We start from the raw sequence: 25,820 nt of genomic DNA, 5'->3' as shown, positions 1-25,820 counted from the left end.
GGAAATAAAATAGTAATATTTCCATTAAAAAAACTATACTTATATAAAGTAGCTCATTTTATAAGTTCATATTGGCTATTTAATTTCCATGATAAAATTTTATATATTCAAATATCAAATGTAATTTAAATATCATTATGAAAAAGCCTCTGTTAATTTTCTTAAATAACATTGTTTAGTATGAGAAATCAAAATAGCTCATCTTACTTTTTGTTGGAAACGTGCTTATTAGTATTAATAAATAACTACTTGTCTAAAGTTTTCCATGGTGTAAATCAATGTATAAACACTTTAGTGTGTGAAACAAATTGAACTAGAATGCTAATTAAATACATGGCACATTGTTTTACCTTAACGGTTAGTTCAGGAGAAAGGGCTACCAGTACTAGAAGGCAGTGTGTATGAAGTACAGTGAGGGTTGCAGAGCCTTACACTCAGTACTGGTGACTGTAACCTGATGTCATCACACACCTAGTTCTACAGTTATATCTTTAGCTTTGTATGTCAGAAACACAGTAAATATACATAAAATCCTTAGAAAATTATTGTGATTATCAGCCATGAGCAATTGTATTTATTGTTTTTTTCATTACTGGCGATTGAAACCACAGATACTCTATTTCCAGCTCTTTTTATGTTTTATTTTGAGGTAGGGTCCTACTCGGTTGCCAAGCCTAGACTCAAACTTAAAATCCTCCTGCCTCAACCTCCCCAGTTGCTGGGATTATGTTGTGTGTTACTTACTGTATCTGGTTATGATGTGGTTTTTAAAATATCAACTTTATTCAGATCTAATTTACTTACAACTACCCATTTTAAGTGGACAGTGTGATTGATGCATTTTGACAAAAACATACAGCTGTGTAACATTCTATACAGTTACGATTTGGAACATTGTTATCACCCTAGAAGTTCCCTCTTGTCTTCTTGAAGCCAACCCTCCTATCTCTGCCTCTAGACAATTATTGATCTGCTTTCCATAGTATAGATTGGTTTGCATTTTCTAGAATTCTTAGGAGTGTATTGTACTTACTGCAGAAGATATGTTCTTGAAAAATCGATGGTAAATTTAATTTTGTAAAATTGAACTATATGTTTTATTATATTAAAATTTCTGAGATGCTCAAATAACATCCAGTTGCTATTATTCCTAACAATTTTGGCTTTAGGTTTTCTGCTATAATAATTTAAATCTGTATTGCATATCACCTAATGTATAAAGCCAACTCCTGGCACATTATTTTGTAAAGCAAGGTAATCTTTGTTAGTTATCTGCCTCCATGTTTTTGTAAGTTGATAAACAATTAAGGAATAAAAGTCTACAAATCCTATTGTGTCCTTCCATTTTCTATAGAGTTGTTAGTGGACAGTTTAACCTCACTCTGTAAAAGCCCTTTTGCCTTATCTTCTGCCCTTCTCTACAAACCTCTGGGGACAGGAGAGTGAGGGAGGATAAAATAGCTCTTTACTTCATAGCCTGTCCTCTGTGACTCCTTTTACTCATGCCTGGTCTATTCGAAAAGCATGCTGAAAAGTAGCTGTTGATCTCATGGATAAAATTGCCCCACCAAGATGAAATGTTAGAGTCCTTTTATGTTTTTCGTTTTTATCAAGTGTACCGAATGTTTACATTTTTAACTGAATGTTAAGAAAAAGAGTTAAGAATCCTTTGCACACCAGAATAATGAAGTTTTCTGAATATGCCCGAAAACTTCTGATTCTAGATTTGTGCTGCCTTAATTTATTTGTCACTTTTGAATTAGTTCTAAATAAAAGCCAAACATTATAAAATTCATATTTGCTCTACTAAATATATAAAGTTTGATTTCCTTTGGAAATCCAATCTCATGCAATAAACAATCCTAATTTTAATGTATTTATGGTAAAACTGTGGGTAAGTAATATTTTATGAACCAAATCCTTAAGTAAATGGGATTTTTGCTTGATAAATGTGGATCTGTCAAGAAATTCTGAAGATCTACATTTAAACATTGCCTTACTGAAGTCTTCAGACAAAAGGCAAAATGTTTCACTGTCACTTTGACAGAAAATGTGTGTGAGATGGGACTAAAGAACAATCTGATGAGAACAACCAACCAAAGAATTTATGTTTTAAATGATTATTATCTTCTTAAAATTATTCACTACATTTTTTAAAAAAGGTTTTATAGAATTCTTTGCTAGACTTTTAGAATTCCCTTCTTCTGGGGAATTGTCTTTAGAAGCCAAAGAATTTCTCATTTAGCCTGTACTGACACTCCACAATTTAAGATGGGCATACAACTCAGTGGATCCATGGAAAGTTGAAATTATCATAAACTGAAGAGGCATTTGATACACCTAAGCTGCTGGACATCATAGGTCAGCTACACAGTACACTGTAGGGTGTGATTATTTCCCCTGTGATAGCAAGGCTGACGGGGAGCTGTGGCTCCATATTATTGCTCTGCATTACCTGAGTATTGCACTGCATTATACTAGCCTGGGTATAGCTCCTGGAGCTATATTTAAAGTACAGTTTCTCCTGAATTCATATTGATTTGCACCATTGAGAAATTCTATGTCAGCAAATCATAAATTCAGCCATTGTAGATTGGGATTGTCTGGACTGTGGTAGATTAGACCTGATCCTGTCTTCTGCAGGTTAATCAAATGCAGACTCAGATATTTAAATAATTACTTTTGTTGCAAAGAAGATGGCATTGATATCCTAATAGTTGCATATACAAAGTACAGTGGGGAGGGAGAACTTAATTATGTCTTGGCTGTCATGGGGTGATACTATTTCAATAGGGCCAAAACTCATGAATTGTGTTATAAATTTTTAATGTTTTTTTTTCTGTTTCCAAAGTTACTGTTTACTTTAGAAAGTATTGAAGACTTGAGAAGTGCAAAGAGACCAAGGAAAAATTCTGATATCACCATTATTATTTTTATTTGCAGTTTTTTTTCTTTAGCTGTTTTTAACTTGTCATTTTTCATTTTATAATAAGGACAATTCTCTATGTCACTAAATATTTTTTTCAGCAATGTCATTTTAAATGATAGAATGTGATTTGTAATGTGACATATTTAAACAGTAATTCATTTGTTTATTTGCTTTTTTTTTAGATATACATGACAGTAAAGTGTATTTAAAAAAAATTTTTTTTGTAGTTGTAGCTGAACAGAATGTCTTTTTTATTTGTTTATTTTTATGTGGTGCTAAGGATTGAATCCAGTGTGTCGCACATGCTAGGCAAGTGCTCTGCTACTGAGCCCCATCTCCAGTCACAGTAAAGTGTATTTTGACATATACATACATGGAGTATAACTTATTCTAACTAGGATCCTATTCTTGTGGTTGTACATGATGTGGAGTTTAACTGGTGGTGTATTCGTATATGAACATAGGAAAGTAAAACAATAATAATTTATTGAACATTTAGATGTTTTTTCTTTTTCCTACTATAAAAACACTGTGAGCAACATATTTGTGAATGTGGCTGATTCTTTTAATTCTTAATTTGTCAAGGTAATACATTCACTTAGTTTAAAACTATTAATAGTTGTTAAAGGTCTACTAGAAAATACAGTGATTCCTTGCCTACTCTTTCTAGTCCTTTTTTTTTTTAAAAAAAACTTTTTATCTGTTCTTCTGGTTATTATATATTTCTATCATGTTTAATTTTGTAGTCACACATTGCTCTCTTCATTTATTTTAGACATTGTCCATTAACTTTATATTGTGGTCTTTGTGGATTTTATACTTTTACATTACCATCTCTACTGCTCCTATGTCCAATATAGTTAGATTATCATGTTAGACTAATTTGTGGTGTGGCAGAATGATACTATGTAGCTCTTTTCATAGTTGACCATTGAAATGTACTCTGCTGAAAAATTTGCTCCTGACTTTTTGTTTTTCATGAAGTTAATAATTACCTTTTATTTCATTTGCTTGGTTTCTGGATCTCACATAATAATTTTCTGTACATTTTGGGTTTCTTCTTATGATTTTCTATAAAGAGAGTTACATATAATAATTTATCTGTTTGCATTTTTTTTTCTTGAAGACAATCTTCCAGGAACCTTCTATCCCATTCTCCTTTCATGTCATTCTCTAGACCTGCTCTCTTCCTGCTATTTTTCCTTTGCTGTTAACCTGGGAACTCTGTTGTCTTTTCTTGAATCTCCTGTTGTATCTCCATCCTGTAGTATTTCTCTGAGAAAGATTATGTGAGATAAAATATCTTTATTGAATAATTTCCTCATTTAGTTGATAATTTGCCTGAATAATTAAATTCTAAATTGGAAGTAATTTTCCTTAAGAAATTTTAAGGGTGTGCTCCATTGTAGAGTATGGTTGTTTTCCCCTGTGATCACGTGACTGACTGGGAGCTGTGACTTGCTGCCACCTTGCAACATCACCAGAGTTAGCAGGTTACTATCCTGCATAAAAATCCAAATTAAAAAGTTTTTATTGTTATTGCAAAGTCCAAAGCCTTTTTGATCCCTGATCAACTGTATAAGAAAAATAAGTAGAAGAGGAATGTTGGGTATAATGGTATGATATTTTAAAGTCTTTAAAGGTGGAGAAGGTGAAAAAAGGGATTGAAGGCAGAAAGACTGATAGGCTAGGTAATCATCAGATTGTCCACTATGTTTAGAGAATAAAGGCAACTAAGTCCATGTGAGGAGAACATTCATGCAGTTGGAACACAGTAAATTGAGGTTCCATAATGGAGGCCCCAGGCCTGGAGCTTTGAATTTGTTTTGTAAGCACTACTTTAACCCAGCTATCATCAGTTGTATGAAGCATTCCTTGACTTATGGAAGGTTAAATGAAATGATGTCTGGTTCATCCCCTGCTAGTACTTTGCATGTGTCTTTGTGATTGCATGTGTGTTCGTGTGCACATGTGTATACTTTTATGTATGTGAGTATCTCCCTTATAATTAGACTAGGTCCTCGAGGTATGGAATAGTGACATAATTATGCATATTAAAGCACAGAAGATCAGTCCTTAACATATGTAGGGGTTGGGATGACATTGAAAACTGGAGAATGGCTAGTAGGAAGGAATTAAAGGACGAGAGAACAGAAGGTCATTCATTGCATCGTTCAGATTTGAAGAAATGAGCCTTTGATGAATTAGTCTACTGAGACTGGGAGGGATACTGCTTTAAACAGTTACATTCTGATTATTCCCATGAGGCTAAAATTTCAGTATTACAAATAAGGGATTTTCACTGAGGTGAATGATTTCTTAGAAAAAGTAAAGAGTTACTTAAAGGTTTTGCTTATGAATTTGTTTATTGATAGATCACTCAAAAACTTGGACATTTAAACATATATTTAAAAAGACACACCATATAACACATCACATATTTTTAAAATAACATGCTAGTCCTCAGTCTTTATTTTCTAAGAAACTTTTAGATTGGGTAATGCTCTACCAAGAATGGACAAATAAATGTCTGTAGGAAGATTTCATGATGCTTATTATAATTTATTAATCATTTTGTGTATGCCAATCCTTGTGCCAAATAAGTAAGGGACATTGTCTCATTTAGCAGCACTCATGAGAGGGTCAGTTTCGTTTATCTTTAGATGAGGTAATTGAAACAGAGAGTTTCCATTTTTTTTGCGTTAGTTTATTAGGTAGTAGGTAGCAGAACAGTTATGCTTGTCTCTAGTTTGTGTGTCTCTTCATCATTAAGCATAGTTCTTTCCAAGTACTGAGGGAAAGATCTTAAAGAATATTAATCCTGCAGGTGACATCACATAAGAATACTGTATCTCACCTGCCCTATCATCATATGTTCATGTTGTTTACAATTTCTTATAGTGGATAATTTCTCAGCATTATTTTTTTGGGGAGATGCTTATAAAATTGGATATGTAGCACTGGCTACTATACTTTCATAAAGGAAGAATAATGATCCATTATGAGATTATCACTGTTATATTTTTTTGTTTCCTATTTAGAGAGTGTTTTCTTGGAAAAACTTTCAGTATTTATTAAGACAACATTACTATCCTTGTATAATGTGTGTGACTGATATAGTTTTATGTTAAATTTACTTTTTATACTGTCTCATACTATTCTTTCACAAACCATATGAAGCTTCCCCAACTGCTATTTCTTCTTAGTGGTAACTTTAAGAAGTCACATGTTTCTTCCTGAGCACCCAACCGTTCGGTTTTCTGTCAGATGTTTAGCAGGGCTTCAGCAAGTTGTTTTATAGTGAATGTCTTCAAGAGGCAACTTATGAGGCAGAGGGCTGCAGAGAGACACCTGTAGAGATCAGCACACCTGCCCTCCAGCAAAAGACAGTAATTAGTTGCTCATACTCCCTTGCAAACTTCCCCAGTGTTGTTGCACATGAAACACACAGATCACAGCAATGCTGTCATGAGCTCTGCACTGTTGGAGTTGTTTATGCCCATTCAATTTTTAATGTTCCTATAAGACATTTTGATGGGAACCCTGAGCCCAAAGGGATTTGCATGCTTGATCAAACTTGTGATGATTTAAATATAGAAATAAAGAGAAACCTTTGGACTACTTTGACTGTTAACTTTTAGGGCAGCGTTAGTGGAAAACATTAACATGATACTTGAGGCAAAGATGTGTTTGATCAACCTTCACAACATTTTGTTTCTTGACAGCAGGTATAGCTGCAGTAAATCTAAACAAATCCTTTAATACTTATAGATCCAAGTGCTTGTGAATATTTGGATGGCATGGTCTGCATATTTTAAAAGATGATTTTTATACCAACCAATATTATTGAAATTGAATCAATGTCAAATACCAAATTTGTAGTCCTTCTACATCATGTACTGCTTATAGTATTCAAGGGAGATGACAGGTGATTGAATTTTAGTATAGTAGTAGTACATATGAATTGGTTATTTTGGGGCAAATCAATTTATTACTTGAGGAATTTGGGAGTCTTTTTATATTACTGTTTCAATTTTAACACTCTGTGTGGCCTAGATAGATACCACGTGGGATAAATACTAGTTCTTTACTAGGTGACTTTTCAAGTTGTTTTTAACCGATTAGTTCTTTGATTACATTTGAATGTAATTAATATACAGCTTCATGAAAGGTACTTTATTGTTTCTTCAATATTTAGTTTGCAAAAATGCTACCATTCCTAATATCATAACAAGTTCAGTTCTCTCTTATTCCAAGAAAAAAATGACCCCAGCACCTCATCATTCAAACATAGTCTGGTAGATATACATGCTTCTTAAATTGGTTCTCAGAGACAAATTGGTCTTATGGTATTGTCAGATTATAGTAGAACTAAAGAAGATGTTATACAGCATCAGACTGTCACTGACGGAGCTGGAAAACTTCGATGCTAATGAATTCAGTCGTCTCATTGTGCTTCACAATTTTCCCTCATTAATACATAGGTAGAATTTTCCAGTGGGTTTCTGAACATAGTTATTCATTAGCACTTCAGTGAAAAATGGAATGAATGATGTGAATGTTAAAAAGCTTACCTCTACATATTATGTTTTCCTGCCCTATTTAGCTATATTAAAGCCTAAATGTGGATGATCTGGGATGTTTCACTTGAGGGCTGATCATTATGGTGCTAGCAAAACAGTAGTAAAACGTCTCTTCCATACAGGTTGATTAAGGATTTTCACAAAAGTCATTCACTAAGAATTGTTGTTTCTGTCATGGTTTTTGGAATTCCTAATAACTTAATGGTGCACATTTGACAGTCTGTTTTTTTATATAAACTTTGTCCACATGCCCTGGTTTGTGTATCTCTTCATCATTAAGCATAGATACTCCTTTCCAAGTACTGTAGGAAAGTTCTTAAGAAATATTGATTGTATTAGTAAAGGACTGAAAATAATGTGAAGTGAATGTGAATAGCTTAATGCTATGGTTAAAAAGTGGATCATATTTAACACTTAAGTAACAGAAACAGCTTTATCTCTTGTCTATTTTTTCCAGTATTACCTTATTGATTTTTTTCTAGAATAAGTTCCTATAATTTGATTTTTAACATTTTTCTTCTATTGGTGCCTCAAAAATATTCTGTAAAAAACACTTTATTTTATTACCAAAGTTAAATTCTGTTGAGTCACAATCTGGATTCATTTAGCTACATAGCTTTAGTGTCTAGTATTCTGTACCCATTGTTTCTCCACCTGTGTAGAATAGACAGTCATATTTCCTCCTGGAGTCATGTCTTGGTCTCTTAGCTCCACTCTTATAAATTCCTGAATTACTTCTGTTTTAGACCCATCCATCAGTTGAGAAGTAAATCATGTGTGTCTCTATTTTTGGAAAATACATGTTTCTCCCACTAGCTCATAACTGCATTATCATTTCTCTTTTGTTTTTAGATTTCAGTCCTTTCCTTACTGGGCTATGGGAGAATGCTAAGTACTCTGTGTTCACATTGCACTCTCTGATACTGTAAATAATGTGCACTCTAAGTAATCTCTAGCTTTCCAGTAGGAAAAAAAGCTTCATCTTGAAGAAAGTGAGAAGGGAAGACAGACAGAAAGACAGGCAAAATGGAAGACAAAAATGAAAGAAGAAAGAAAGGAAGGAGGGACCAGTAAGGGTATTGGGGGTGGGGGAAGGAAATTTTGAAATTTTAAAAACTTGAGTTTAAAGTTTGATTCCACTTACTAGGGTACCAAGGATTGAACTCAGAGGCGCTAGATCACTGAGCCCCATCCCCAGCCCTATTTTGTATTTTATTTAGAGACAGGGTCTCAGTGAGTTGCTTTGTGCCTTGCTTTTGCTGAGTCTGGCTTTGAATTGGGATCCTCCTGCCTCAGTCTCTGGAGCCACTGAGCCAGGCTAGAATTTGCATTTCTTAACAAGTTCTCAGATGGTGCTGATGCTGCTGCTGGTCCAGAGACCACAGCAGCATCAGCACCAGAGACCAAGTGCTGGTCCAGAGACCACACTTTGAGAACCAGTAATATATAGTGTGTTTCTCAACTTCTCAACCCTAGTTCTATATCTGAAGAGCATCTAAAAATTACTGACAAAACCAGAACCTTTGTTCTGGTACCTGAGTGTCAGGTTTTTTTGTTTTGGTTTGTTTTCTTTTTTTAGTTTTAAGCTCTCTGGGTGATTTCTATTGTGTAGCTAAAGGTAGAAAGCGGCACTCTGCCTAAAACTAGGCTCAAGCTGGGTACTAAGCAGAGCAGCTGAACCTGAGCTCTCCAGGATTCTCAGTGAAGTAAGGCTGTATTAGTGTCCCATTTTTTTTGTGCTGTCATTTTTAAAACAATTGCTTCAGCCTAGACTTCTTTTATTATCCACCCTGTTCTAATTGTTCATGTGTGTTGCTTGTATTTCTTCATCAGTTTTCATCCTCAAACAGTGTGCCTTCCTCAACATCTAGGGTGAATTTTGTTAATATTTGGCAGAAACAACTACTTAACAAGAGTGAATTTTAAGTATAAGGTAAATAAAGAAATATATCTAATTTAAACAATCACATTAACAAGTTAATGTACTTTTAGAGTTATGACTGTGAATTTGTTCCTTTTGCCCTGAGAATTTCTTAGAAATTTTATGTTTTGTTTTAGGGAACTCAATTGTTGTGCACCCAGGAGTATATAAGTTAAAAAGTACTAGGTTAATTAATTAAAGGAGTCACTTCTGCTATTTGATTCTATCAATAAATGTATATAGAGCAAGGCATTTGAGTCTGTCAATAAATATATACAAACCAATCATTTACTGGATAAGAGTGAGCAAAATATCACATAATTTCATTAACCTTTAAGGAATGAAATTATAAATCTCTATGTAAATGATTAAGGTTATCATTGGTTATCACCCTTTATCGATACTTACACACTGTTAATTCTTCTTTGACCAGCTGAGTCTTATTAAAACTTATGACTGATGAACTTTTATTAAAAGGTTTGAAATTTACCAGTTAAAAAACTCTTGCTTCACACTGTCACCTTTAATTTTAACAAAGCCTGTTAAACAGTATTTTGCAAAGGGAAAAAGTCAGTATTTGTTTCCTTAAAAAATAATAAATTGTAATTCATTTTAAATCATGCTAGAGGTGAGCAATTGCTGTATACTACTAGATCTTTTGATAGTTTCTTTAAAATGCAAATTTTAGGTTTACAAAGATTTAGTGCTTTTATTTAAGAAATTTGCCTAGAGGCTAGAATGTTAGGCTTTAGGGAGATATCTAGTTTGGTGTGAAATAAATAGTTGTTAAAGGATCACATGAATGGGGTCCCAGAAGATGAAGTAGAGAGCTAAGACCGATTGAGGAAAACTGATTGTACTTCATTTCATTTGGCTAAAAATATCACTGAATTAAAAATGAAGATAATCAACAATGTCAGTACAATGCAAATCAATGAAAATAAATCATTTTCTGTGGATTTTGTGGAAAGTTTTGATATGGGAGACCTTTAAAGGTAAGGAATATATATATATATATATATATATATATATATATATATATATTACTATATAGTAATATATTCCTAACAAAACAAGCTTGGCTCATCTTTAAAAGTCAGCCTCATCTCACAGCTTTGGAAGGGAAGGTCCTTTCTTGCTCAAGCAGGAAAGAGTAGGACATCCTTCTGGCCAGTAAGTCATTCAGCAGCATCACTTATGGTCATCAAGGTGACAGATGACCCTTATATTCCAAGGAAAAGGACTCAGGTTGCTATCTTGGGTTGGCAACTTTAAGTATTTTAAGTTTGCAAGCATTAAGCAAATAACTTAATTGTTAAGACTGTAGCTTTAGGGAAGTTTTGTTTTAAGAGGTCAAACACCAGTTTTGCAACATAGCTCTTCTTACCTCTTTGCCTTCTAAAGAGATTTATTTTTCCTAAATAACATGATTTTTTGAAATATAGTTTTATGTTGATAGTTTATTGAACTAATTGACTGTTTAAATGCTTATATATGTCTTTTTGGTTATCTTTCAGCACTTTGATGCTGAGATAGACCATTTGAACAGCATTACCCAGTATCTGAGATGGCCTCTGTATGCATGTCTCTGTTTCTGTCTTTGGTGGTAGGACTTTCTGTCTTAGGTGCAGAGGACTGAGGTAACAATGGTGCATCTTTGTGGTATGCCAGTCTCTTTTATCCAGGCTGAAAGTCCTTAATCTTGTTAATATCTAAGACTCCTTTATGTATGTAAGAATAATATATTTGCACAATTTTTACTATTCAACAGCATTTTATTTATTTTTATTTTTGGACTTTAAGATTATTTAAAAAAAATTTAAAACACCATGTTCACTTGGTTTAAATTCAAAAAGTACAAAAGTTTTTACTGCTAAAAGTTTATGAGTCTTCCATTCTATACCCTAAAGATCTCACTTCTTTTATGTTCTTACAGTTAGTTTTGTCAGTTGTTTTGGTGTATCCTTTTATTAAATGTAATTTTTTCATTTATATATGACAGCAGAATGCATTACAATTCTTATTACATATATAGTAAACAATTTTCATATCTCTGGTTGTATACATAGTATATTCACATATAATTTGTATCTTGTGTCTTCATACCTGTACTTTGGATAATAATGATCATCACATTCCCCTATCATTAATTAACCCATGCCCCCTCCATTTCACTCCAACCTTCTGCCCTATCTAGAGTTCTTCTATTCCTTCCATGCTCCTCTCCCTATCACTCTATGAATCAGCCTCCTTATATCAAAGAAAACATTTGGCATTTGTTTTTTTGGGATTGGCTAACTTCACTTAGCATTATCTTCCCTACCTCTATCCATTTACCTGCAAATGCCATGATTTTATTCTCTTTTATTGCTGAGTAATATTCCATTGTGTGTATATGCCACATTTTAAAAAAATCCATTCATCTGCTGAAGGGCATCTAGGTTGGATCCACAGTTTAGCTATTGTGAATTGTGCTGCTGTAAACATTGATGTGGCTGTGTCCCTGTAGTATGTTGTTTTTAAGTCCTTTGGGTATAGACCGAGGAGAGGGAAGCTGGGTCAAATAGTGGTTCCATTCCCAATTTTCCAAGACATCTTCATACTGCTTTCCATATTGGCTGCACCAATTTGCAGTCCCACCAGCAGTATATTAGTGTACCTTTTTCCTTACATCCTCGCCAACCTTTACTGTTTGTCTTCATAATAGCTGCCATTCTGACTGGAATGAGGTGAAATCTTACAGTGGTTTTGATTTGTATTTCTCTAATTGCTAGTGATGATGAACATTTTTTCATGTATTTGTTGATTGATTGTACATCATCTTCTGAGAAGTGTCTGTTCAGGTCCTTGGCCCATTTATTTATTGGGTTATTTGTGTTTTTGGTGTTTAGCTTTTTGAATTCTTTATAAACCCTAGTGATTAGAGTTCTATCTGATGTGTGAGAGGTAAAGATTTGCTCCCAAGATGCAGGCTCTCTATTCACCTCATAGATTGTTTCTTTTGCTGAGAAGAAGCTTTTTAGTTTGAGTTGGTGTATCCTTTTACAGATATGCATGCATATACAATCAATGTTTTTTTTTTGTCTTTGCCCAAGCATTTAATTATATATTGACCTTGTGAATGTTGTTTTTTGGAATATTTTTTAAAATGCTAAGTTTCATTTAAAATATCAAAGGTAGTATAGTCCTATCAGTAGGGTACAAATTATTTCTGTAAGTTTTTTAAAATATTGAAATTAGTTCAAGAATTAACCCCCATGTCCTACCACCCATACAACTTTGTGAAGAAGCAGTATATGGGGATCTTCTGAAGGTTCCGTGGATATGGATCAAGGTCCCACATTTCTCTGCTCTCTCAGGGGGCACATTATGTTCTGAGGCCCTTCCACTTCTCTGTCCATAGTTGTGTTTTTTGTTTATGAGGAGTTATCTTTTGAACATCTTAGGCTCACAGAAGGCTCTTTTGTGTTCTGTAGATGATTTCATTCGTGTACCCTCCTCCTTTTATATAGTTTTGCTTCTGAATTTCAATTTTCTATGAGTTTTTATATTTGTATTCATACTTGGAAGAAGCTGTATTTTACTTTTTGTGGTGCTGGGATTAAACTCCAGTTCCTTGTGCATGTTAGACAAACGCCCTACTGCTGGCTTACATCTTCAGTCCTGGAAACTTTGTTTAATCTGATTTTTTCTAGTCCTAGTTGAGAAGATAAGTGCAATAATACTGGGAACCATTTGAAGCTGGCTGTTCTTTTGAATTATACTTCTATCCAGTGGTGGTTGAGAGGATAAAATTTGGAACAAGGCTGCCCGGGTGTGAGGTATTGCTCTGTTGATTACTGAGAATATGGCCTGGACAAGTTGCTTAACCCTTTTAGTTTCTGCTTTTAGTTTCCTACATTGTTAAGTAGGAAGATAACAATATTATCTACTTCAGAGGTGTGCTATTATATTATGTAATATCCTCATGTAACACATATCAAATGTTTGCTACTTGTATTTTTATATGTTTGTGATTTTATTAGACCTTTGCAGGATATGATTTAGTATTTTGACATTATAATTTTCAGCATTTTTGTATTTTGTTAAAGCAGTTATTTAACTCTGGATTCCAGGACATAACCTTCTTATTTTAACAGTAACTACAAATCTGTCCATAAACTGTTTGGATTAAATAGTAGGTTTCTATACTATAGTATAGAAAAGTATTTTTTTCCCCTCATTTTCTTAACCTTATTGTTTGTGAATACTGTTTCCTAACCTCTGTATTCTTTTTTTTTTATGTGTAGAGCAGTATGATTTCATAGAATGATAATGGAAATCACATACCTAAAAAAAGTTTTAGTAGCCACTTTAAAAAGTAAAAAGAAATGTGCTTAATTCATTTTACCGATGTAGTTTAACACTGTGTATAAACTATTATTTTAACAGTATAAAATGATTCAGATATTTCTCATTCTTATTTTTTGCATTGTCTTTAAAACCCTGTATATTTTCCATTTATGGTACCTTTCAATTAAGTGTAGCCGTATTTCAAGTGCTCAATAAGCACACCTGGCTAGTGGTATTGGATAGCAGTTATAGAGTCTGAACTTCTTTTAAAGTTGTCTTTTTACTTAGCGAGAGTTTTATAATACTGTACAACAACTGATAAAGTGAGATGTACAAATAGGTAGATAGAAATGATTAGCTTATAGTCTTGAAGGAACCAGGGGAGAGGTTTGTATTGGGTGTGATCAATGAATATATAGATTTAATTGAAGTTCTGAAGTCAGGAAGCAGGATGAAACCCTAAGACCTCAAAGAGTAAAGCCTTGAAAAATTCCTAGAAAAGGAGACTGTTGTAAAACAGCGAAAACCCATCAGCTGGAGGAGAACTGTAAGGCAGTGGTGCAGTGGAAACCAGCAGGAGGTATTTTCAAAGAGACAGGTTAGTAGAAGTGCCCCATGCCATAGTACATTGCAGAATGAAAGTGCACAACTGGTTGGTTTTGTCTAACCTTAGTAGCTATTTCAGTAAAGACAGGAAAATCAAGATGTGTTAATTGAGCATTGAATGGAAGTTGAAGTAAAGACAATGAACATTCATTATTGTTTTTGGAAGCTTGATAGGGATAGTTGGTAATAAGTATATTATTGGCAGAGGAGAAGGAGCCAGTGAAGAGGACAAGATTGGAGATAGAAGGTAAAGAAGGAAAATGATGGACAAAATTCCTAGAAATGGCATGAATAAATAGGATTCAGTACACAGGTAGGGGGTTCAGTAGTGGAAAAAAAGAGGGACAGCCATGAGACAGGAGTTTAGATGTTATGAAATGGGAGAATATATATGATAGAGTGGGTTCTCAGTTGCAGGTAACAGCTAGTTTGAGTTGCAGATAGCTAGGTGTTTAAACATACTCAGATATGTTGCATGCTTCTTAATTTCTAGAAGTGCTACAGAACCAAACTTGACTGTTAATAGCTAGGAATAGCCCAAGCCAAGACAAACACACCATGATACTATTTTAGGAGACACTCATTACTGTTTGCTAGGAATCTCAAAAATACAAAATGTTTTCACCCAAGATGTGATCTTGTAGTTGTCCACAACCTTTATTTTGGTTCACTTCTGTTTTGTAAATCTTGTATGGCTTTGGTTGAACCTGGGTTCCCTGTGGAAGAATGAGTTGAACATGTAGTTTTTAGTTTTTATTTTTTCTCCTTAAATAAGGAGGTTAGTGCATGCTGGAAAGGGACTAGAGTACTACTCTGGTTCAATTTCTTGTTCTTTCATAAGTGATAGTAAAGTTGTAAGTCAGGGAGACAGTCATTTGAAGGAGTAACTAACCTGGAAGGTCTGCTTAGAAAATGGCTTACTTATATGGCTCTTAAGTTGATTTTGGCTATTTGTCAAGAGGCATTTGTACCTTTCCTGAGTGCCCTCACAAGATAGCAACTGGCAGCTGACTTCTTCCAAAATGAGTGATCCAGAACAGCAAAGAGGAAACTGCAGCATGATTTTAGGACAGACACCATGGATTCCACTGTGTTCTTCTGGTCACTCACACCAACCCTAATGTGGGATATGGGACAATATATACAAAGGCATGTATTCCCTAGAGGTGAGGATTATTGGGGTCCTTTTGGGCAACCTTACACCCTCTTTCTTTGGCAGAAGTTAATCAGATTCATCTGTAGGAACAAAAACCAAAATTCTTTTAATTGAATGGAATTTGGTGAAAATTTAGATAGAATGTGGTTCTTTGTGTTAAGGGTACAAAGTATGTAGTGTCATCAGCCAGTTTATTTTATTTTATTTAATTAAAAGCATTTTTATTGTGCATTATAACTATGCATAATAGTTGGATTCATTGTGACAAACTTGTTCGTGTATGTAGCATAAAATGTCAATTTAATTCCCTTGTGGCTCCCATTTCCCTCTACTCCTCCCTCCCCCTGTTCCCCTTTCCCTACTCCATTGGTCTCCCTTCTATTTTAATGGGATCACTACTCCCCACTCCTTTTTTTTCCTTTTTTATTCTCTAGTTTCCACATATTATAAGAAACATATGACCTTTTTTTTCTTTTTTTTTTTTTTTTTTGGTAAGTGCTGTGCAGTGACATATTCTCAGGATGTTTTTTTTTAAATTATTTTTTTAGCTGTAGTTGGACACAATACCTTCATTTTATTTATTTTATGTGGTGCTGAAGATCGAACCCAGAGCCTCACATTTGCTAGGTGAGCGCTCTACCGCTGAGCCACAACCCTAGCCCCTCAGGCTTATCCTCTAAGGGTAGAATGTATCAGAAAATCATCACTCATTCTAGGTGTGTATATTTTGGAGTGTGCAGACAATGAAGTTGTAATACTTTGCTTCCATAGTTCTTATTCTGTTCTTACTTCTGAAATGCAGATGTCTGAGTAGCTGTCGCCATGGTTCTTTCATGGTCTCAATTGTCTAAGACCCTGACTGACTTTGAGAATTGGAGTGAAGATCTCTGTGACTTAATAGATTGTATATATAGGTCATTCTCTCATGCTTTGATCACATTTTCTTGTTTATTTCTTTCATATCATGTGTCACAAATTGGAATGATATTGCTGCTGTACTTGTTTGTCTTCTGGCATCCTTCTGCTGTTCCCCAAAATTAAGCTCCAGCAGGGCAGGGCTTTGTTTGGCTTGTTCACTGCTGAATTCTCAGCATTGATAGCAGTGCCTGGTAGATGTTCAATATTATTTTGGGAGAAAATGTACTACATGATCATTATTTGAAACACGTCATTTTGAAAAGTAATTTTACCCTCCTCTACTTCATTTTTATCTTTTCAGTTTGCATGTATTTATTTATTTACGACATACCTGCTCCAGGATGTTCTCTGTGGCTATGAATGCTTTCCCATCTTGTTCATAGTTGGTGCCTGGAAATTTCTCCATGGTTTCTTTCTTATACAAGTTATTATGACTTTGTTATTTCTGCTAAAAATTTATTATTTTAAGAGATGTGTTTGGCTAATTCTGTAATTTTGTGCTATGTGAACTGTTTGGGAGCCACATTTCCTTTTGCTTTGATTGGTTCTCTCACTCTTTTTTTTTTTTAGCTTTTCATATGGTCCTTTTTTCCCCCCAGTTCTGACCCTGTCAGCATTATTATACTATACCTCTGACTTTAATATATGCAGCACATGTTATCTACTATGGGGTATATGGTAACATCTTAGTTATTTTCAAATCTGTACAAGGCCTTTAGGGAACATAGGGCTGTGTGAGTTAAGTAATATTTTACGTCTGATGCATTGCTTTTCAGAAAGTAGCGTTCCTAAGGTATTTTCCCCAGATCAGCAAGTGTTTGTGTACTTCTGTTTGGGATGAAAACCTCAAACCTGGACTGATTATCCATAGGCATTCCAACTCCCCCCTGAGATTTTAAGCAGTTCTCTGCAGAGGTTTTTGACAGTTTTTTGGATTATGGGCCTTCTTGCAAATTTGATAAACTATTGACCTTCTCTCTAGAGACATATCCATTTACCTAAACCCACAAACTTTATGTTCTTCATACAGGAGTACATGAACTTCTGAAAATCATCCATTGACCAAGGCTAAGGACCTTTAATCTGAATTATTATTATTATTATTATTAATTGATTTGGGGAAACCTTGGGAAGACTGAAGAAGCTCTTACTAATTAAAAATAACTATAGAATCACTGAGCACATTTCTATTCTTAGACATTCTTTTCCCATCTTGTAATATCCAAGAGACAGACCAGATAATCCAAGTCAGCTCTTGTCCAGATCAAGATTCAGAATTCAGACTGGATTTATTTTTAAGATAACAACTTAATTATGTCCTTTGTGATCTGGCAGATACCTTTGCATTAGGCCTGAAATGACATCTGCAGAGATATTGGTATACCTGGTTTATCAGGTAAGTGAATTTTGTATAATTTTTGTGTCTCCATCAATTTAGTCCTTTGGCAGTTTGTGACATTTCCTATCATGTGCTGTTTATTGCAATGTGGATCAGTAAGATGATCAAAGTTTCTAAAGAGAAGGAAGCAGTGTTTCGTAAGTTTTACCAGATCACTTCCCTGCTGCTTGAAGTCAGATTTCTTTATTTTTATTTTATCTCATTATTATTTCATATATTCACACTTCTATAGTAGATTGAAATTCCTCACTCCGCTTTTTATGCATATACTTTAGAGGTTGTGGACAGCTCTCATATTGTTTCTTGGTTGTCAGCCAAGTTGTACACATTTAACGCCTTTAATCTTTTTTTTGTAGTCAAGTTAGCTTGGCTGCTTTTTCCAGATTCTGCCCCCGCCCAACCCCCCAAATTTCATCTCCACCATTAACAAAAAGGAAAAAAAAAAGCAAAAAGCCCATTGCTTGGCTTCTTCTATACCTTTTATTCTTTTTTGATTTCTGGTTTTACCCCCTATTGCTTGTTGAACTAAAGTTCATTGAACCATTGGCAATACATGAACTCCTTGCCTACAACTATCAGTGTCCTATGTAGTAATAGCATCAGCAGTATATCCTAGAGCAAAGCAAAGAAAATGTAAAAGGAGAACACTGAGGAGCAACATAAAGCATTCTTTAGTTACACAGAAGATTTAGACATGCCAAACAAAGTAAATAATTGTACCTGAACCCTTTAACATAGCTTTTGTTGTCCCTAAGTATTGAGCATAAGCATAGGCATGAATCTGAATAATAAGAGAAGCATGAATATTGTTTGAAGTTTGGCCACTGCTCTCACTTGGTTTCTTCCCCATGTTCTCACTCCCCTACTGCCTTTTCCAACACTGATCGTGACTTGCTATCAGATTCTGTGGCCCTGAACAAAACTGGGCAGGGGATCATTTTGTGAGAAATTAGATAGGCTCAGGTGGTGAATGCTCCATGCCTCCATGTGTGACATCTGAGGCAAGTGCTGTAGTGTTTGCTATTTCTATAACAGCCATTGGTTTTCTTTTAACAGTTGATTTGATGGAGATTTGCAGGAGGAAAAGACTGGTAGACTTTTAGTGTTATTTATCAGCACTGTATTAGTTGTGTAACTCCTCCCCACCCTCCCCTGATTGGCAGGGAGAAACATACTGTTTTTGTATGATACTGAGCTTAGTGTGAAAATATGCCAGCATGGGATCTGGTCTTGTCACAGTTCATTCTTTCTTTTCATTTGGTGTGTAGAAAATGGACCTCCACTTCTACTTATCTTGTGCATTAGAGAGAAAAAAGGTCACACTCTCAGAGATGATAGTTTATTGGTGTTTTTAGTCACCAGATTCAGATAGTATATTTTGTTGAAGGTTGAAATAGCACACACTTGGCTTTCTCGTTTGTTTTAGCTTTGCTTCTAGTACAGAATTGAATAGGCTAGAAGAGACGGTTTTTCTGTTTGTATCAATGGCAACTTTCTAGATGATTTGTGGTTTAATCCTTTACACATTCTTTTTTTTCAGTCATTTACCATGTCTTTCCTTGTGAAGGCATAAGACATTCAGATTCTAATGTTATAATTTTTTCCTCAGATTATTAAATCTGGAGAAATCAGGGTCAGAATAGCAGCTGATTTACTTCCCTATGTCTTGTGACCTAAAAATTATAATAATTATGTTAGTTCTTCTTCTTTTTATTTTTTATTTTTTTGCTGAATTTCATGGGCTACCTTCATACTATCAGATTTTAAATAAGATTATGTGATTGTGAATCATGTATTTCTTGGTCTCAGGCCTCTTAAGCAGGTAGCTTTATGACTTGGACGCTTTGTAAATCTGATTTTTTAAATAATGTTAATCTCTCACATGGCTCAAACTGTCAACATTTTATACTCAACATTAATTGTGTTAGGCAATTGATACATTCTTTACCATAACTCCTGTTTCTTGAGTCTTTTCAAAACCTGTCAAAGAAAACAAAAAGCTAACCTAACTTTAAAGAGGCTAAAAAGAAAAAAATTCCCCCAACCCATACTATATTATTCTTTGTTCTCTATTTGCATCAAAGTGACAATCCCACACTGTCTCAATTGAGGGAGTCTAGCACAAAAATAACAAACAGCCTGGCACCGCTATAGGCTTGCAGCCAAAATGTTTTGTGTAGCTTGGTTCTGGCAGTGGTTTTTGTGAGGCAGAGGGTCTACCCTTACAGCATCACTGAAGGAAGGCAAACAGCCTATTTCTTTCTTATACCCATTTTCCCCCCTCTTGTCTTCCTCTATCTTCATGCAGAGCACCATTGTGAGGAAGTGGGGAGAAACATTGTTTTTTTCTTTTTGAAGTAGAAATGCCATTCTCCTCACAACTCCCACATTTAGTAAATGGCATTGTTTCCCATAGAAGCTTGTGCTAAATTTGCCTTTTCCAGCTTTCGTAGAGACTTCCTTTACAGTTGCATTTTTGCCATACTTTGCAAAAAGCCTCCCTGAATATTGTTAACTTTGGTCATGTTGACATTGCATTTTTGATTGGTTGGAATCTTGTCTTCATCACAGCTTATTATTTGAATTTGAAACTTTTCAGTAATGTTTACTCATATTATATGGATTTTTACGCCAGCATATCTCTTGTTGAGACCCAAAAGTCTGCCATTGTTTTCTATTTTTGTCTCAAACTCAGGGTCAGCTCATATCTTTTACAAATTGAGTACTCATTTTTAGAATGTCTGATAAGTATTGTTAGATAAGCAAGTGAATTTCCAGGAAAATAAAAGATGTGCCTTTAAATTTTATTTTTGAAATCAAACTCCAAAGTAAAACAGAAGTGCTTTTACGCTTCTTGTCTCTTACTGAATTATAGTTGGTGACCTACTGTTAAGAGTGTGAAAATGTGGTGTCTTGAGTTTTAAATGGAGATGATTTGTGCAGGAGACTAGATTTTCACAATGAGCAAGCATTCTGTGAAATTTCGTAGAATGTTCTTCAAAATGTAAATGTGTTTTGTGTTGTATTAACAAAAAACAAATTCTTTACTTTCAGGGCATCTATTTTAAAAATCAGTGTTTTATAATCAAGGTAAGAATAATTAAATAGACAGCAATTTTTAAAGAAGATTAGTATTAGTGTAACTGATTTTTATTTTTAAATTGTCAATGATTATTGGTAATAAGAAAATTACTTTGGGAGGAAAAGTTCATGCATTTTTGTAACAGTGTGACAAATGTGCCTGAAAAGAAGTATAAACAGGGTTCTTGTTAGTTATTAATGTGAAACATTTTGTATGCCATACATACTAGGAAATATATCTACTATGGATGTGTTAACAAAAAAATTGTGTAATGTAACAGTTTTTCCCCCAGATGTTTATTTTTAATTTAGAAAATGTTTTACAGTCATTAAAAGGATTTGTAAAACAGGTATATCTGAAGTATGCATTAAATAAACTCACCTGTTATTTTCCTTTATTCAAGACAGGTTCAGCAACATATTGGATCATTACTTTAGCAAAACAAACAAATACTCAAGTTGCTTTTTGTGTGTAATGCACATGTAATAAATGCTACGAATCCCCTTTCTCCTTAATGTTGTCTTTTAAAACATATACTTAAGCACCTTGTTTTATGCAGAGCCATGGAAAAGAATCTGGGTGAGAGATCTGTTAAGTTACATTGATTAACTCTTTAGGTTGACATTTAAGTTTCTGAATTATGACAATACCGAGAAGGAATGCCAGTGAAAGGCTTTTTTCTTTTGATCCAGGTATATTCATGACTGTCTCTCTTGAATCCTCTGTGCCAATGTTTGATAATATTAGAACTGATGATTAAATATGGCACAGACAAAATCCTCTTTCATTCTGTATGCCCACATATATTGAATAATTCTTGTTGCATATTTAATATTATTTATTGAGTTTAAATATGTTTTTTGCAGTGTACAATTTTTATTTGCAATTAAACCCTTTATATTTTCATAGTGGGGATATATAACTTAGAAAATGCAACATGAATTGTCTTATGCGTTTATTCTACCTACATACAGAAGCATGGGAGAAAATATAATTGAGAATTATAAATTATAATGTTTAAGCAATTTTTTGGTAAATGCTGTTGAGTTTTCATTTTTTTTGTAGGCAACAAATTCTATGCTGTTGTTTAATTCAAAACATGCAGTAAAAACTATTATCTTTATAGTGTAATAATATATGATTTTTGAGAATTATGTATAGTAATTTCATCATTACATTTGTGGAAACATGGAAGAATGTTTTAGATAACAGAAAAATTGGATAAATACTATATTATTTCAACTAGATTTTATTATATTAAGTACTAAGTTTATAATTACTTCAAGTATTTTATTTCTTTTGAATTTTAATGTAGCTTTCAAATATAACTTCTAGGTAGATGATTTGAATATCTGATTTAATATCAAAAAGTAACATGGTAACAAATAATGATTTATGTGGTCAAAATTTGAATAATCTTCCCATAGACAGATAGTGTACAGGTTAGTGTCAAAATTCAGTAGATAGTATTTCATAAAAGGGTACTTATTAATTCAGTTGTGTGATTTTCCTTCCTAATTTTTGATACATTTTGATTTCTCCCACTCCACGGTATTATATGATCATTCTGTAAATACTTAAATACTTTCACAAGTATTTCATATGTTTTCCATGGCATCTCACACTGCTCACTTTTTATCTATGTACCATATGAGTTCCCCCTTTTCAGGTTTACACTGCATATTTTAAGCTGCTGATAGTGTAAGTAGATTGCAAGGTAAAGTGACATTTAGCTTTTTGAGCTAGTCTCGTTTTTAGTATGAGAATAGGTCCTCCCCCCATCCTAAATCTTCTCACATTTCCTACTAAAACAATCTTGCTAACATTGAACAAAGAAATTCAGGGATTTGGCTATCGCAGCAATTGAAATGCATCAAAAAGTGGCTACTACAATACAATTTTATTAATGAATGATCTACATTGGTTCCAGCTGTGTCCATGTGATTAGGCCTTCACCAGGCAACAATGGGTATTTCCCTATTGCTTTTATTTGATTTCCAAGAATGTGTCATCTGTTACATCAGCCCTTGCCAATATGCCCCTGTAAAAGTGTTTTTTTTTTTCCCATTCTAAATTTCTGAAGCATACGTTGAATACCCACACATATCCCTGCTGAAATATTGTTTCTATTGAATAGTGGCCTGGGTTTGTATGCCTGGTCTTGCATCCCAAAATCTCAGAATATAAATTAAAGTAAATGTTTATTAAGTTTATCAGTAAATTTTCAGAAGTGTGGTTGCCTAGTAATGCTAAAGATAGACTATTTTCACTTTTACGTTTCCATCTTAATATTTTATTACAGTGGTATAATGTGTTATAGAGGTGGACAAGCTTGCAGATTGAAATGGGGATCGTCCAGATTGTTCCCTTCCCTGGACCATATGGTATAGTTCTAAAAGCCTTTTGTACGCTGTCTGTTCAGTTTATTGTAAACTCAATCTTTAGTGCACCTAAAAAGATAACCAGATAAAAGTGGGCCTGAGAAAAAGGACTTTATATTATGTAAGGACCCCAGATCTATTTGTTTTAAGAGATAACTGCAGATAAAATTGAAGTTGAGAAGATGTTATAAACAAGGGAACTTGTCATTCTCTGAATATTCTTTTGAGATCATATGGATTGTCATAGATTGTCTTTGAATACTGATTTTAAAATGAAAGCAGTTATGTTATCTAACTGTACTTATTATCTTTATATTTTCCATTCATGCAGATTCAGAAAGAAAAGAAATGTAACTTTTATCTATCTTGTAGAGGAAATCTTTACCTATGAGCAATGCTAAGTAAGATATAAACTGTGGGTGTTAATACACATTAGGTTATTTTTTTTGATCTCACTGAGAATTTAGTGCTAGATAACTTTCAGTAATTTTACCCTTTTAGCTCTTACCTATACACAGACACAGTTGATGCATTTCTAGATTTTTTTACGTTTCTTCCCCTCCCTCACAACTTATTATGATTCTATATTTCTATTTTAGGAAAATAGGATAAAAAGTTACCTATAACCTATACTGATTCTTGGTAAATCGGAATGAGTGATTTCTCCTAACTCTCTTTTTCTCCTTGCCTCCAAAGTAAGCCACTGTTAGAAAAGAACATTAGACGTTACCCACTGCTTTTTGGCACAGGAGATTTGAAGTTGAAATTCTACCAAATGGGGGAAAAAGCCTGTGAAGAATGTGATTCTTTACTCTATCATTACTCTGAACCACTGAAAGGGTAACTGAGAGGAACTCAAATGTTATTGGAATGTGTAATTTTCCTTTGAATGGCCACAGTGAAATATATTTGAACAGAAAAGGCAGAAAAACTATATGTGGTGTATGGAGTTGATGGTGATTGAAATTAATGAATCTTTTCAGCACTGTGCAATAGAAATTACCCTAAGAGCAGTATATATTTAAAATTTGTCCAAGAGAAGTATACATAAAGGATTATTACTTAGAGAAATTACTAGAGATAAGACATAGATAGACTATTAGAATAATTTAATAGTGCCAGTTGTGAATTGTACAGAAAATATTTGTTGGGATATATATTTTTCAAGTTTGGAAAATTTTCAAAAACCGAATCACTGATTTCAAGTGTATGTGTGAGACCTTTCCTATTTAAAACATACTCTTATGTGATCTTTTATTTATTCCTCAGCAATGTTATAAAATGCTTATGGAACTGTAAAATATACTCTACACTTTGAAGTGTTAGGTCCCTCTTTCCTACCCTGTCTCCATTCTCTTTTCTTCCCCCTTACTTCTTTACCTTCAGCTATTGATTAATATATGTATATTATTACATATATGATAGATACATTCCATATTATCAAAATGTTTTATAGGTTTGGGGACTTGAAGATTTCAGTTAGGAATATAAAGAAAAATCTTACAATGACTGTGCAACAACTGGATTCCCAAGGAGAGATTTGACCATATTTATTAAAGTAATCCAGATTATTTAAGATAATAGATAAATTGTAGAAATAAAAATTCAAATTATTTTTTCTAGCTAGGAAAGATTAGATCATACCTAAATCAAGAAAGAGTAAGCTTTGGATCATCTAATGCTAATATCTCCCCTTTGTTGTTGATTCCTTTAAATGGGAAAAATGCCCCTGGTTCCAAATAGTGGAGAATCTTACCATTAGTAACCTAAATGAGTAAGGGTTTTATTTGTCTCATGTGGTAAGAAGGTGGAAGGAAGTTAGTTGATTGGTAACTGATGTCATCAGGAATCCAAGTAACATTTTTCTTTTCTGTGATTCTTAGCACTGAACTTTTACTGTTATTTGGCTGGTGACTTTTACACTTCTAGAAATTGTATTTACTTTGAAGCAGGAAGAAAAACAAAGGGAAAGCTCAAATTTCTTCTTATAGAGAAGAAAAGAAAGAAAAGAAAAAAAAGAAAAAAAAGAAAAAAAAAGAAATCATCTTTCTCCTTTTTTTTTTTAAAGGGATAACTGCTCACAGAGCTGACTGCTATATCTTGCACAAAAGTGTATATCATATAACGCTTTCCATAATGAGATAAATGGTGTATTCACTTTCCAGCCTTTATTCTGGAGGGAGGCAAGGAGAAGGGGAATTGGACCTACTTGCAATGAGCTGTCCTAAATCTGTCTGTTGTATCTACTGTACTTGCTCATTTCATTTATATTGATAGCTGCTTGGACCTTTGAACTCTCTGCGTACTTGTTTTTTATAATAACTTGCTTGGCTCTTATTGAATACCCAGCGAGTGTGTTTGTCTGAGGACAAAGAACTTTAATTGGGTCCTCTTGATGTTTTATTACTTAGCACATTGGTTGACCCTCATCATCTTTTGAATGAATGAGTGAATGAAAGAAGTAATAACAAATATGTCTGTTTGTATTATTGCTGTAAATGATTTATACATTC

General features: G+C 33.8%; 1 protein-coding gene across 9 annotated transcripts in view; it reads left to right on the top strand.

Moving 5' to 3' along the window:
* The window catches only part of Qtman (queuosine-tRNA mannosyltransferase), a 379,404-nt gene that overhangs the window by 62,418 nt on the left and 291,166 nt on the right, over window positions 1-25,820 (top strand). Inside the window, exon 2 of one of the 9 annotated variants that reach the window (XM_078017337.1) lies at window positions 17,781-17,841. The exons of 7 other annotated variants lie outside the window; for them this stretch is intronic. The gene's annotated coding sequence lies outside the window, so the exon portion shown is untranslated. Of the gene's footprint in view, window positions 1-17,780; window positions 17,842-20,910; window positions 20,935-25,820 lie in introns of those variants that run through there. One more of the 9 variants, XM_078017338.1, reaches the window with a different exon arrangement.

The sequence above is a fragment of the Ictidomys tridecemlineatus genome, chromosome 7, assembly GCF_052094955.1.
Source record: "Ictidomys tridecemlineatus isolate mIctTri1 chromosome 7, mIctTri1.hap1, whole genome shotgun sequence".
In the NCBI taxonomy this organism is placed as follows: domain Eukaryota; kingdom Metazoa; phylum Chordata; class Mammalia; order Rodentia; family Sciuridae; genus Ictidomys; species Ictidomys tridecemlineatus.
Note: the sequence above shows the minus strand (reverse complement) of the source record. Positions and strands in the feature narration are given on the sequence as shown.